This window comes from Lynx canadensis, chromosome C1 (assembly GCF_007474595.2).
Source record: "Lynx canadensis isolate LIC74 chromosome C1, mLynCan4.pri.v2, whole genome shotgun sequence".
NCBI lineage: Eukaryota > Metazoa > Chordata > Mammalia > Carnivora > Felidae > Lynx > Lynx canadensis.
This window is the reverse complement of record NC_044310.1, coordinates 15,964,948-15,976,999: the sequence shown is the minus strand read 5'-3', so window position 1 is coordinate 15,976,999 and position 12,052 is coordinate 15,964,948. Positions and strand designations below refer to the sequence as shown.

The 12,052-nt window shown below is 39.3% G+C and overlaps 1 protein-coding gene across 1 annotated transcript in view; it reads right to left on the bottom strand.

The window, feature by feature from the left end:
• The window catches only part of CDC42 (cell division cycle 42), a 52,694-nt gene that overhangs the window by 21,629 nt on the left and 19,013 nt on the right, over positions 1 to 12,052 (bottom strand). The window lies entirely within an intron of this gene.

Genomic DNA, 12,052 nt, shown 5'->3' with positions numbered 1-12,052 from the left:
TGGCCGAAAGAGCCTAAAAAGAGAAACAGTGACTAGCTCAAAATCACAGTAATAAGTAAGAGTCAAATTTCTAAGTCTCTGATCCCTTTGTTTTCCATATAAGTGGGGTTTTTTTTAAATCCAAAGTAGTGTAAAGAGTAGCATATTTATTTCTATAATGAAAGAGAAGAGGCTATTTCAGAATGAGTCCCACGTAGAGTGTGCCAACAAGTGTGACTGTGTGAAATTTTTCCTTCAGTTGTATGTGCACACAAATGCACGTACATGTGTGTGCATAAACATGGTATGTGCCAGACTGCAATAGGAAATCACTGCTTTAAAGAATGGTCCGTTTATCCAACCTTAGAGCTGTAACCAACAAGCTACAGAGTATCACCACCAACCCCTTGTAAAAGAAGAGTAGAACGAGGAACTGAACAAAGATCAGGATGATCCCCGGTCTCAGCACGTATTTTAACACCAGGTGGCCTAGTTACTAATTCAATATTCATGGCATGAAGAGGCCAAAACCTACACTTTTATAATGAAGAGTCGATCACTCTACAGAATACTGACTTATAAACAGATATAATTACTTTAGCTTCTCTTACTGTAGTCCTTTCTAAGAAGCTATCGATTACAAAAGTACCAAAGATTTATATTTCATCAATTCCAAGATGCTTGTTTTCACATTTAAACATCTCTAAAATCAGAACATGTCTTTACTGAAAGTTTCTTAAAATCACTGCCAGTCATTTTTTTCCCCACATTTTGACATCTAAGAAATTAGGATAAATGACATCTTAGAGTCAATGAAAACTTCTAAGTCTTTCTGGGAGAATAAAAAAGAAACTTCATGCCCTGTATACCTACATTTTAAGACAAAGTCCTATTTCAATTATAATCCTGAAGGGGATGCAATTTCTTGTTGGCTAGAGGTGCCACCTTACTAAACACAAAAATGTCAGAACCATCTAACTCTGGGTTGGATGCCATGCCTATGCAGTAAGCATCACAACTCTTGATCATGAGTTACAAATGCCTGTTAACATCTCTGTATACAAGGAGTAACTTACAGGAAATATACACTCTCCCATTCCTCATCAAAATCTTCCTGATTATATTTATCTTTATTTAACCTCCTTTTATCTTGTTCCTTCTCTTTTCCCTATAATGCACTAAAGCAGTCATACTAGTACAGCATTACTAGTTAAAGATCTTAATCCCTAAACTAAATCAAGATTTATCAAAATAATCAAGCACATGGGAGTACTAATTACAGAGAATTACTCCTAAAGAATGTCTTTTACATAAAGCAGAGGAAATAGAAACAGCTATCATCTTATGGTTCCTGAATCCACCTCTGAAAAAAAGAATAATGTTCTGCTAAAAAAATAAGGTCTTCTATAGAATTTCTTTTCAATTGACAGTGAAGGAAAGGTAAGCAGAGAGTTCTGTTCACTCTACAGACTATTTTCCAGGTGCCTACAAATATATTTCAAGTTCAGTTCTCAAATACCTTCTATTTCTCTTGACCATTATTACTGGGTGATCTTTTTTTTTAGAGAGAGAGAGAGAGAGAGAGAGAGAGAGAGAGAGAGAGAGAGAGTGTGTGTGTGTGTGTGTGTGTGTGTATTTGCATGCATGCACAAGCAGGGGGAAGGACAGAAAAGACAGGGAGAGAGACTCCCAAGCAGGCTCCATGCTCAACGTGGGGCTGGATCCCAAGACCTGAGCAGAAATCAGATGCTCAACCACTAGGCCACCCAGGTGCCCTCAGGAGATTTTTTTTTTTTTTTAATGTAGAGTTTAATCATAAACACTGGCAGAAAGTAATATTTGACCACTGTGGCAGAGACTTCTAGTGGTCTGCCAATTCTTCCTTTCTTCTTTAGTAATAGAATTTTTAATTAAGCACATGGTCTCCAGTAAAAAGACTACACTTCCTCAATTCCTTTGCAGCTCGAAGTGACCACTGTGATTAATGGGAGTGGAAATGATTGATGAATGCAACTTTTGAGACTAGCCCTAATACCAAGGGGCAGTCTTCCCTGTTGCAGCCTGCACGCTAGAATGCAGACATGATAATGAGGGCTGAAGCAGCCACGACGAACCACAAGACACAACTGAGATGTTAAGGATGAGTAACAAAATAGGAAGGGTCAGCCCTGGATTGCCTCCAGGACTTTTACACAAGAAAGGAAGAAACTTCTCTTTCATTAAGTCCCTAGTATTTTGAATTTCTCTGTGACAGCAGCAGAACCGATATCCTAATTACTATATTTCACAGACTCTAAGAAGCCAATGATTTTTAAGTACATCCTAAATTTAGAGGCGTTAAATGTGGGACAAAATGTCTCAGAATCACTAATTTAGTAATATCTAGATTTATCAAGTAACTTTACAGTAAAGCTGACCACTTTTGAGACTTTGTCTCAAAAACATCTAAGAAAACTGCGGTTTTCTTAGTAAATTTTAATTTTAATTGTGGTTGAAATCAAATGAATTGTCATCCCTAAATATGAAGCTCCTCATCTTCATTCAATAGCTGGCATTCTCTTTTAAGACTTAAAACCCATACTAACAAGCAAATACAAAATCAACAGGCCATTTATAAGCTTGAAACTTCTAGTGGAAGTTTCTTGAAGTTTTCATTAAGATTCCCTAGGGAGGGGCACCTGGGTGGCGCAGTCGGTTAAGCGTCCGACTTCAGCCAGGTCACGATCTCGCGGTCCGTGAGTTCGAGCCCCGCGTCGGGCTCTGGGCTGATGGCTCGGAGCCTGGAGCCTGTTTCCGATTCTGTGTCTCCCTCTCTCTGCCCCTCGCCCGTTCATGCTCTGTCTCTCTCTGTCCCAAAAATAAATAAACGTTGAAAAAAAAAAAAAAAAAAAAGATTCCCTAGGGAGGGGCACTCAGCTGAGCATCATTATCTCGGTTCATGAGTCTGAGCCCCACCATCGGGGTCGCTGGTGTCCACGCAGAGCCCGCTTTGGACCCTGATCTCCCTTCTCTCTCTCTCTCTGCCCCTCCCCAACTTGCACACACACCCCCTCTCTCAAAAATATACATTCTTACATATATACATACATAAATTTCCCAGGGAATAAGAAAGAAGAAAGTGAGAACAAGAAGTTCCCATGATTAGAGCCATGAATATGACTGCCACATGAGCTAAATCACAACTATCACAAGCTGCGACGGAGAAGGTCGCAGCTGGTCTAAAACATTCCAAAGGAAAGAAGAGCTTTCATTAGTAACTGTATTTAAAAAGAATTTAAATCTGATCTGCACTGAATTGCTTTTTTGTACTATATTAACTATTTTCACAGCAGCCCATCACAAATAGATTACACAATAGATTGGTTCTTTCTATGGCAACCTATTAAATGCAGCACCTTTCTCTGATACCAGCAAGAATAAGAAAATGTTAAAAATGAGTTCATGATGGCCACCAGAAAACTTTCAACTGTAAAGTAAAACATATGAATACAACACAATTTGTAGTACAAGAAATCTACAATGTAAGTATAGGAACAAAGGTAGCAATATTTCAAACAGGCTCATAAATCTCTCTGCATTAAGCACAAATTCATGAAAACTAATAATTTTTTTTTTTGAAGTTTACTTTGAGAGAGACAGCGCACACGGGAGAGGGAGGGGAAGAGAGAGGAGAAAGAGAGAATGCCAAGCAGGGTCCACACTGCCAACATGGAGGCTTGAACTCAAGGAACCATGAGATCATGCATGACCTGAGCTGAAACCAAGAGTTGGATGGATGCTTAACCAACTAAGTCACCCAGGTGCCCCTAAATGACAAATTTTCTGAGGGTGATCTTTAAGATTTTCCAATGGAAGGTAATGGATCCATATAACAGAGATGTGCTCTGCACAGAGTTTGGCTCAATCATTAAACAAACAGTACTACTTTGAGAACTTTTAGAAGTGTGTATCTTTTCCTGTCCCACCAGGAGAAACAGGCAAGCCAACTGGGACCTTCTTTGTGTGTCCTGCCTAAAAAGCTAGAAGGAATATCCAAAATACATAAACTATAAATAACTATAAACTATACACTATATATATATATATATATACTATAAACTATTTTTATAAACTATATAATACATAAACACATAAATAATAATAATATTCTTAACTTTAAAGTCACGAAAACCCTGGGTTTTAATCTCTGCTCTGCACTTACTAGTGACCTGGGCAAGGTTCTTAATCTCTTTTGACTCAATGTTCTCATTTGTAAAACAGAACTCATTATGTCAACACCTTGCACAGTTGTTATGCAGATTAAAGAACATAAAAGGACCTCACAGCACATACTCAATATACATGAGTTCATCTACCAAGTGTGCTGGTTAAATCAATCCTACTTCACACCTATTTTCATCCAGTGGGTCAAAACTTACACTGTACTTTCTTCTCTCTTTAGCAATTACCTAATGAAAACTCTTCACACTTTGCACACAGCAGGTACACCAAAAAACAGGTTAAAATGAACTGAATATACTTGCTACTTAGCTAATGACACACACACAAAAATTAAATGAGAAATCCACCCAAATGTTTCTTATTCACCTGAAGACTTCTGTATTATTTTTCTGTATTTCCTGTATCTTATTTCTATATTTTACAGAGTGGTTCCTAAAAATCAAGTTCTTTAACAGGTATTAACAAAATTAGTTAGGTATAAGAACAGACCTGATCACTATTGTGAATTGCCGAATTTTTTTTTTTTTTTTTTTTTTTTTTTTTTAGTTTACAAACCATCACTGTGTACATGTTTGAATTTAGTCTCTAAACTAGCAATTCCAAAATTAGCAGACCACCAGAATTACCTGGAATGGATTAACAATTCAGATTCTCGGACCCTCACTCCACATCTAATAACTCAGAACTCAATACTCCCTATGTAATTCCAATGTACAATGAAGTTTGAGAACTACTATCTTATATGATAGCAAGATGAGGAATACCAGTAACACAAGAATCTAAGCTAAGATAAACATCACTGGCATTTTAGGTCACCTAGAAGTGAATTTCTTAAAGTAGGACAGGGACGCCTGGGTGGCTCAGTCGCTTAAGCATCTGACATCAGCTTAGGTCAGATCATGATCTCATGGTTTGTGAGTTCGAGCCCCGCATCGGGATCTGTGCTGACGGGTCAGAGCCTGGAGCCTGCTTCAGATTATGTGTCTCCCTCTCTTTCCTCCCATCCCTCGCTCTCTCTCTGTCTCAAAAATAAACGTTTTAGGGGCACCTGGGTGGCTCAGTCGATTAAGTATTCGACTTCGGCTCTGGTCATGATCTCGTGGTTTGGGAGTTCGAGCCCCACGCTGGGCTCTGTGCTGATAGCTCAGAGCCTGGAGCCTGTTTCGGATTCTGTGTCTCTCTCAATCTCTGCCCCTCCCCCGCTCATGCTCTGTCTCTGTCTCTCAAAACACAAACATTAAATAAATAAATAAATAAATAAATAAATAAATAAATAAATAAATGTTTTAAAAAAATGTTTAAATAGAATAAAAATTACCAACATGAATTAACTGTATCAAACAGGCATTTTACATATTTAGTAATAAAAAAACTCACATTAGATATTGAAAGATCATGAACCAAGACAGCTCAGAGGTGCTTCAATTACTGCTTCCATCTAAAAAGTCTTCTCAAATAATAATGACAGGAGCAAACACTTATATATATAGCACTTACTATGTGCTATACACTGTTCTAAACACATTACACATTTTTGTACATTTCATCCTCCCAACAACCCTATGAGGTATGTACTACATTATCCCCATTTTGCAGGTAAGAAAAGTGAGTCTCAGTAAAGTGAAGTAGGCCAAGATTTCTCAGCCAGTAAATGGCAGAACTGGAATTTAAACCCAAACAGTATGACTGCCAAGTCCCTGCTCCAAGTCCCTCTCCTGAGAAATGACAGTGTTTTAAAAACAAACACGATCACTGCAAATGCAGTGGCAAGAATATACCTCTGACAGTTGCCAACACTGGGAAGAGGAAGGGAGAGGAGGAACCAAGAAACAGGAATTCAGTTCACTTCCTATTTCTTTACCCTACAGACAACTACTGAATTTTACTGGGGAGAAGAGAGAATCAGTAAGATTTTGCTCTTCCCCTTTCTATATACCCATAAATCTTCCATTTCTCAAGCTTTCTGACCTAAGCTCAGCAATCTGTTGGAAACTGGTTATGGGTCCCCTGTTGAAAGCACTGGATCAAGAGTCACCCTGGCTCTACCACTCCAGCTATGTGACCATAGGCAGGTTATTTAACTTCTCTGTGGCTATTTTCCCTTACCTAAAAATGAAAACAGTAATAAGACCTTCTTCACAGGGTACATTGACTGAATAAGATAATACATGTAAAGAATTTAGAACAGTGCCTGGCACACAGTAAATGTTTACTAAATGTTAACTATTACTCTTGAATGATTAAAGGCACCTTTAAATCAATATAAATTTTAAAAGAGCAACAATTCCAACCTGCTTAGGAGCATATAATTTATTTTTATTTCCAAAGTAATTACAGTACTCATTGTTCTTACTACAAATGCAGTCAAATTTAGAGCTGTACTGCAAAAGTGGTCACTTTAATGAGTAAAGTTGCAATTTAATTAAGACTATACTACAAAGCATTTGACATGTATTACTAATAATTTCATTTATGAAAATGTCAGGGTGGCGCCTAGGTGACTCAGTCGGTTAAGTGTCCAACTTCGGCTCAGATCATGATCTCACGGTTTGTGGGTTCAAGCCCCGCACGTCGGGCTCTGTCCTGACAGCTAGGAGGCTGAAGCCTGCTTCGGATTCTATGTCTCCCTCTCTCTGCCCCAATCCCGCTCACGTTCTCCCTCTCTTCCCTCCCCCTCTCTCTCTCGAAAATGAATAAACATTTTAAAAAAGTTTAGTATAATAATAATTATAAAATAGAATGTCAGCAGATGACCCAGAGATGGGGAAGGAGCAAGCAACCAGGGAAAAGACTTGGGCTTTGCAGTACATACAACGCCAGCTTCAACAACGTAGAAATAACTAGGTCAGACAACGTCTGTGTATCCTATGTTAGCTTCCTTTTTAAAAGTATCAACTCACTATAACAGCAAAGAGGCTATGCGGTACCAATTACTGTTTTGCTATCCAGAGTGGCCAGAAAAGTTATTCTACATCTTAAACACTCTACCTCTTTAATACTGAAGTTCAATCATATCAGCACTTAAAACTGGGGCTAGGCATAAAAAGTGATTCTGCCAGGGGTAACTGGGTGGCTCAGTCAGTTAAGCATCCAACGTCAGCTCAGGTCACGATCTCACGGTTCATGGGTTCAAGCCCCCGCATGTCCAGCTCTGTGCTGACAGCTCAGAGCCTGGAGCCTGCTTCGGATTCTGTCTCTCTCACTTTGCCCCTCCCCTGCTCATGCTCTGTCTCTCAAAATTGAAAATATTAAAACAAAAATTTTTTTAATGTTTTTATTTATTTTTGAGACAGAGACAGACAGAGCATGAGCAGGGGAGGGGCAGAGAGCGAGGGAGATACAGAATCGGAAGCAGGCTCCAGGCTCTGAGCTGTCAGCACAGAGCCCGACGCGGGACTCGAACTCAAGGAGTATGAGATCATGACCTGAGCTGACGTCGGACGCTAAACCAACTGAGCCACCCAGGCACCCCAAAAAATATTTTTTTAAGGTATTCTGCCAATCCTAAGAAAAATAAATTGTGAAATAAGGTATATCTTCTACATTCCTTCCCAGTACCCACTGCTCTATCTGACAGTGACACTAAAACCCAGATGCTTTGGAGGTCCAATTCCCTCTTGGGAATCTCAGGACTATAACCCCTTTAAGTTTTCTGGAGTCCTTGAGCTCTAAATTTAAAGAAGTTATAGAACCCTCTCTGTAGTATCATCATTGGCTGGTTGCCCAACTGAACTCCATCAGACAATCCAATCCCAGGGAAAAGATCTGTATGGGGGAAGGCTCCTAGCTAGAGAAGCCCCATGCCCTGTGGTTCATTCTAGGCACAAAGCACAAAATAGTTGCATGAAAAGATTTGAAGAGTAAGTTTTGCAAAAATGAGTATTCTCAATCAGATTAGAAAACTATGTCAAATATTAACAGTAAACAAAGTGAATGAAAAGCAAGTAAAAAAAACAAAAATAAAATAAGTCAGGTAAAATTTTCGGTAATTTCACTGTGGTAAAAATAAGTATTTGGTCTTTCTCCTGGGTTCCTGGTATACAGCTCCTAAAACCCCTGGAATTTCCTAGATGACAGGAGTGTCTTATCTTTCATAATGACGCCTTCCAATCACACAAGAGTTTATGCTAATGTAATTGAGGGCCACATCAGTTATAGTAGCATATGCAAAGCATAATTTTTAAAACATCTGCCCACGTGATTAAGTAATCCAAGGGACTCAAAACTACACAGATGTATCCTATCCCATGCATTCACATGTATAAAGGTGTTCTAACGTATCACTTTGGTTTTGAGTCAGACCAAAAAGGATATAACTGACCGTATATGTTGAATTAAAAATACAGTATTGTTTAGAAAGTCCTACTCAAAATCCTATTACACCTCCATCATAATTACCTTTCTCGCCCAAAACAAATACACTGTTTTTAAACCTTGAAATAGGGGCGCCTGGGTGGCTCAGTCAGTTGAGCTTCCGACGTCGGCTCAGGTCATGATCTCACGGTTCGTGAGTTCGAGCCCTGCATCAGGCTCTGTGCTGACAGCTCAGAGCCTGGAGCCTGCTTCCGATTCTGTGTCCCCTCTCTCTCTGCCCCACCCCTGCTTGTGCTCTATCTCTCTCTGTCTTTCAAAAATGAATAAACATAAAAAAATTTTTTTTAATAAATAAAAAAAATAAACCTTGAAATAAATGTTAAGCTCTAAATGAAACTTAAGAGAGCTCAATTATATGAGTTCACCCAATATTACATAAAAGCAAAATAAATAATTTTATTTAGGATTGAAATACCCTTTCATGAACTAACTTAACCCCATCATTTTGCAGATATTCTGGCCTAAAAGCAAAGGACTTACCCCAACGCCAGATTGTTAACACCCACGTATCTTGATATTCTTTTCCTGATATTCTTTGGACTTCAGGCAAATAAAGAACAAACCACATAAAAACAGTTCTTTTCGAACTTTAAAATTTGTTTTCAGAGTCCTCAGTAAACAGCAAATAATCTCACAAAACTTTGGCATTCAAAAAGTCAAAGTAATACAGCTACTGCTCAAAATTATTTGCCCTCATAAAAATCCCAAAGAAGCTTAATATGATCAGAAGTTTGCCTCAGTTCTCAATAAGTGTATCCATTCCAATTTGAATTAGAATTCTGTAAAATATCTTTCAACTACTAAAACGCAGACAACCTTGTATTAGAAAAGACAGTCCCCCATGGGTCTCTCGTGCTCCTATACATCTTACTGGGTATGCTCAAAATGCAAGGTCCTGACCGCCCCACCCAGGCCATGCTGTAGGGTTATGTTAGCAGCAAAAGACCTTGAAGAATTACAGTAATGTCTCCCTCTAAGACAAAGAGTAGGCTTACCTCCTGCTTGTTATTAAATAGCGGGTTCCCTAGGCTCAATGCTCCTCAGATGTGACACAAACCCCTTGCATCCCCCACATGGAAGTCTTGGGGCACAGGGAAGCAACACAGACATTGATCTGCTGCTGGCTGTGCCTTTACTATATATAAACGCTTTGTCTCTGACCCAGGAATCTCCTGTCTTCTGCCAGCATCCATAAAACAATACTGGGCTAACATATTAGCATGTAAGGAAAGTAAGATAAAGTCCCAGACTTTGTTTACTTGATTGACCGAGCTTTGTGAGATATAACCATTTTGTTGTGAATTTCAGTTTTTGTATGTAAACAGCTTAGTTTCTTAGACTAATTACTAGAGTAGGGATGAAGTAAGAATGTGCGGTCTTAAATATGTTATTACTCAAAATTTTTCCTTATTGAAAATCCTCCTGAAATAATTTTAAAGATTTTTTTCCACCTTCTCCTCCTCACTCCCAAGCCAGCTAGCTAGCACATCTTCTCTAGAAATTGGTTGTTTTAGTTCATTTACGGTTCCGTCTTCTAGGTGTCTATTCTAACAGGAAGAAATTAGTGAAGGCCAGAATCCTACCATAAAGAAAGTGGTAAGCAACATGACTCCCCACGGCGAGCATGTAAAAATGAGAGAAATTATGTATTATTAATTTCTTCTGCTTTAAAGTACTAAGGCTTGGGGCGCCTGGGTGGCTCAGTCGGTTAAGCGTCCGACTTCAGCTCAGGTCATGATCTCGCGGTCCGTGAGTTCGAGCCCCGCGTCGGGCTCTGGGCTGATGGCTCAGAGCCTGGAGCCTGCTTCCGGTTCTGTGTCTCCCTCTCTCTCTGCCCCTCCCCCGTTCATGCTCTGTCTCTGTCTCAAAAATAAATAAACGTTAAAGTACTAAGGCTAATAAAAATCTTAACTTTTCAAAACATATTTTGTTCTATCCTTGAAAAGCTGTAGGTAACCTTATTTTCCCCCCCAAAAAATTCTACTTATTTACCCCTAGAATTAAATCATAGCAGAAATTTAAAGGACAAGGTCTCCATGGTATGTGTCCAAGAGCCTTGTTGTTGCTTTTCTCTTGCTGATTTTTGAGACTGGTGAAATTCGTAGATATTTTACCAAAAGACAGTCAAAGAAATCAGAGAAGGAGGCCCAGGCAGAATGTAAGTGATAACAGCACTGCTACAGCTTTTGTACTTTTCAGATGCTGCATAAAACAAAAATATCTTTGGGTTTTTGACAAATACATAAGAGCATCTTGAGTTCTACATAGTTCTCTCACACAGAATGGCTGCAAAACTCCTAATATCTCCAGCTTTCAATTAAATACATTATTAACACGCTCATTAAAACAAATTATTCAAATTCCTCCATTTTCTGCCACTTAATGAAAAAAACTAATACATGTGAAATCACAAAGTACATGAGAGAGAAGGGGGGTATCAAACTAAGGTTCTATGGGTCCTCAAATGATAAAAAAGAAGCAACTGTCAGGGAAAAGTGCTAGCAGGCAGGACTCAACGTCAAAGACTGCAAGTCTGTGTGGTTGACAGGTATTTTCAACAGTGCTACAAGTGTGTTGTATCAGCTTCATTTCTGAAAATGACTTCATTCCAAAATGTCTGATCCGATAAGAATGTTAAGTCCTTACTTTTACTATACTGTACTTTATACTATACTGAAGAGTATATAATAATGTATGAGTATTATTTTTTTTTTTTTTGAGGGAGAGACACAAAGCAGAGGAGAGGGACCGAGAGAAACAGAATCTTAAGGAGAGGGACAAAGAGAGAGAGAGAGAATCTTTTTTTTTTTTAAGTTCATTTATTTATTTTTGAGAGAGAGAGAGAGAGAGACAGAATGAGCGGGGCAGGGGCAGAGAAAGAGAGAGGGAGAGAGAGAATCCCAAGCAGGCTCCATGCTGTCAGCACGGAGCCCAATGCAGGGCTCGAACTCATAAACCATAAGATCATGACCTGAACCGAAACGAAGAGTCGGGCACTTAACCGACTGAGCCACCCAGGCACTGGGAGAGAGCGAATCTTAAACAGGTTCCACACTCAGTGTGACTCAGGGCTCGATCCCACAGCCCCAAGATCATGACCTGAACCGAAATCAAGAGTCAGCCACTCAACCCAGTGAGCCATCCAGGCACCCCAAGAGTATTCTCTCAATTAGAAGAGAATAGAAATTACAATAAGATTTTCCCTCGAAATATTCAAAACTTGTAAATTTGGCGGGGGGTGCGGGCGACATCCAAAATTTCTTCTCCAACAAGACAGACAGCATCAGCAGGTAAAACTACAGGGCTTTCTCCAGAGATCTTCTGTTCACAGGGCATTATCTGCTCCACAGTGAGAAAGTCTCTGGTGGGTTCTCCGGAACAGCATCCACTTCACAGTGTAAACAGGCACCAGTAGTATTGTGTTCAACTTGACTCCAAGAGGAAAGGCACAACTTGGCAAAAAAATAATTTTTGGATC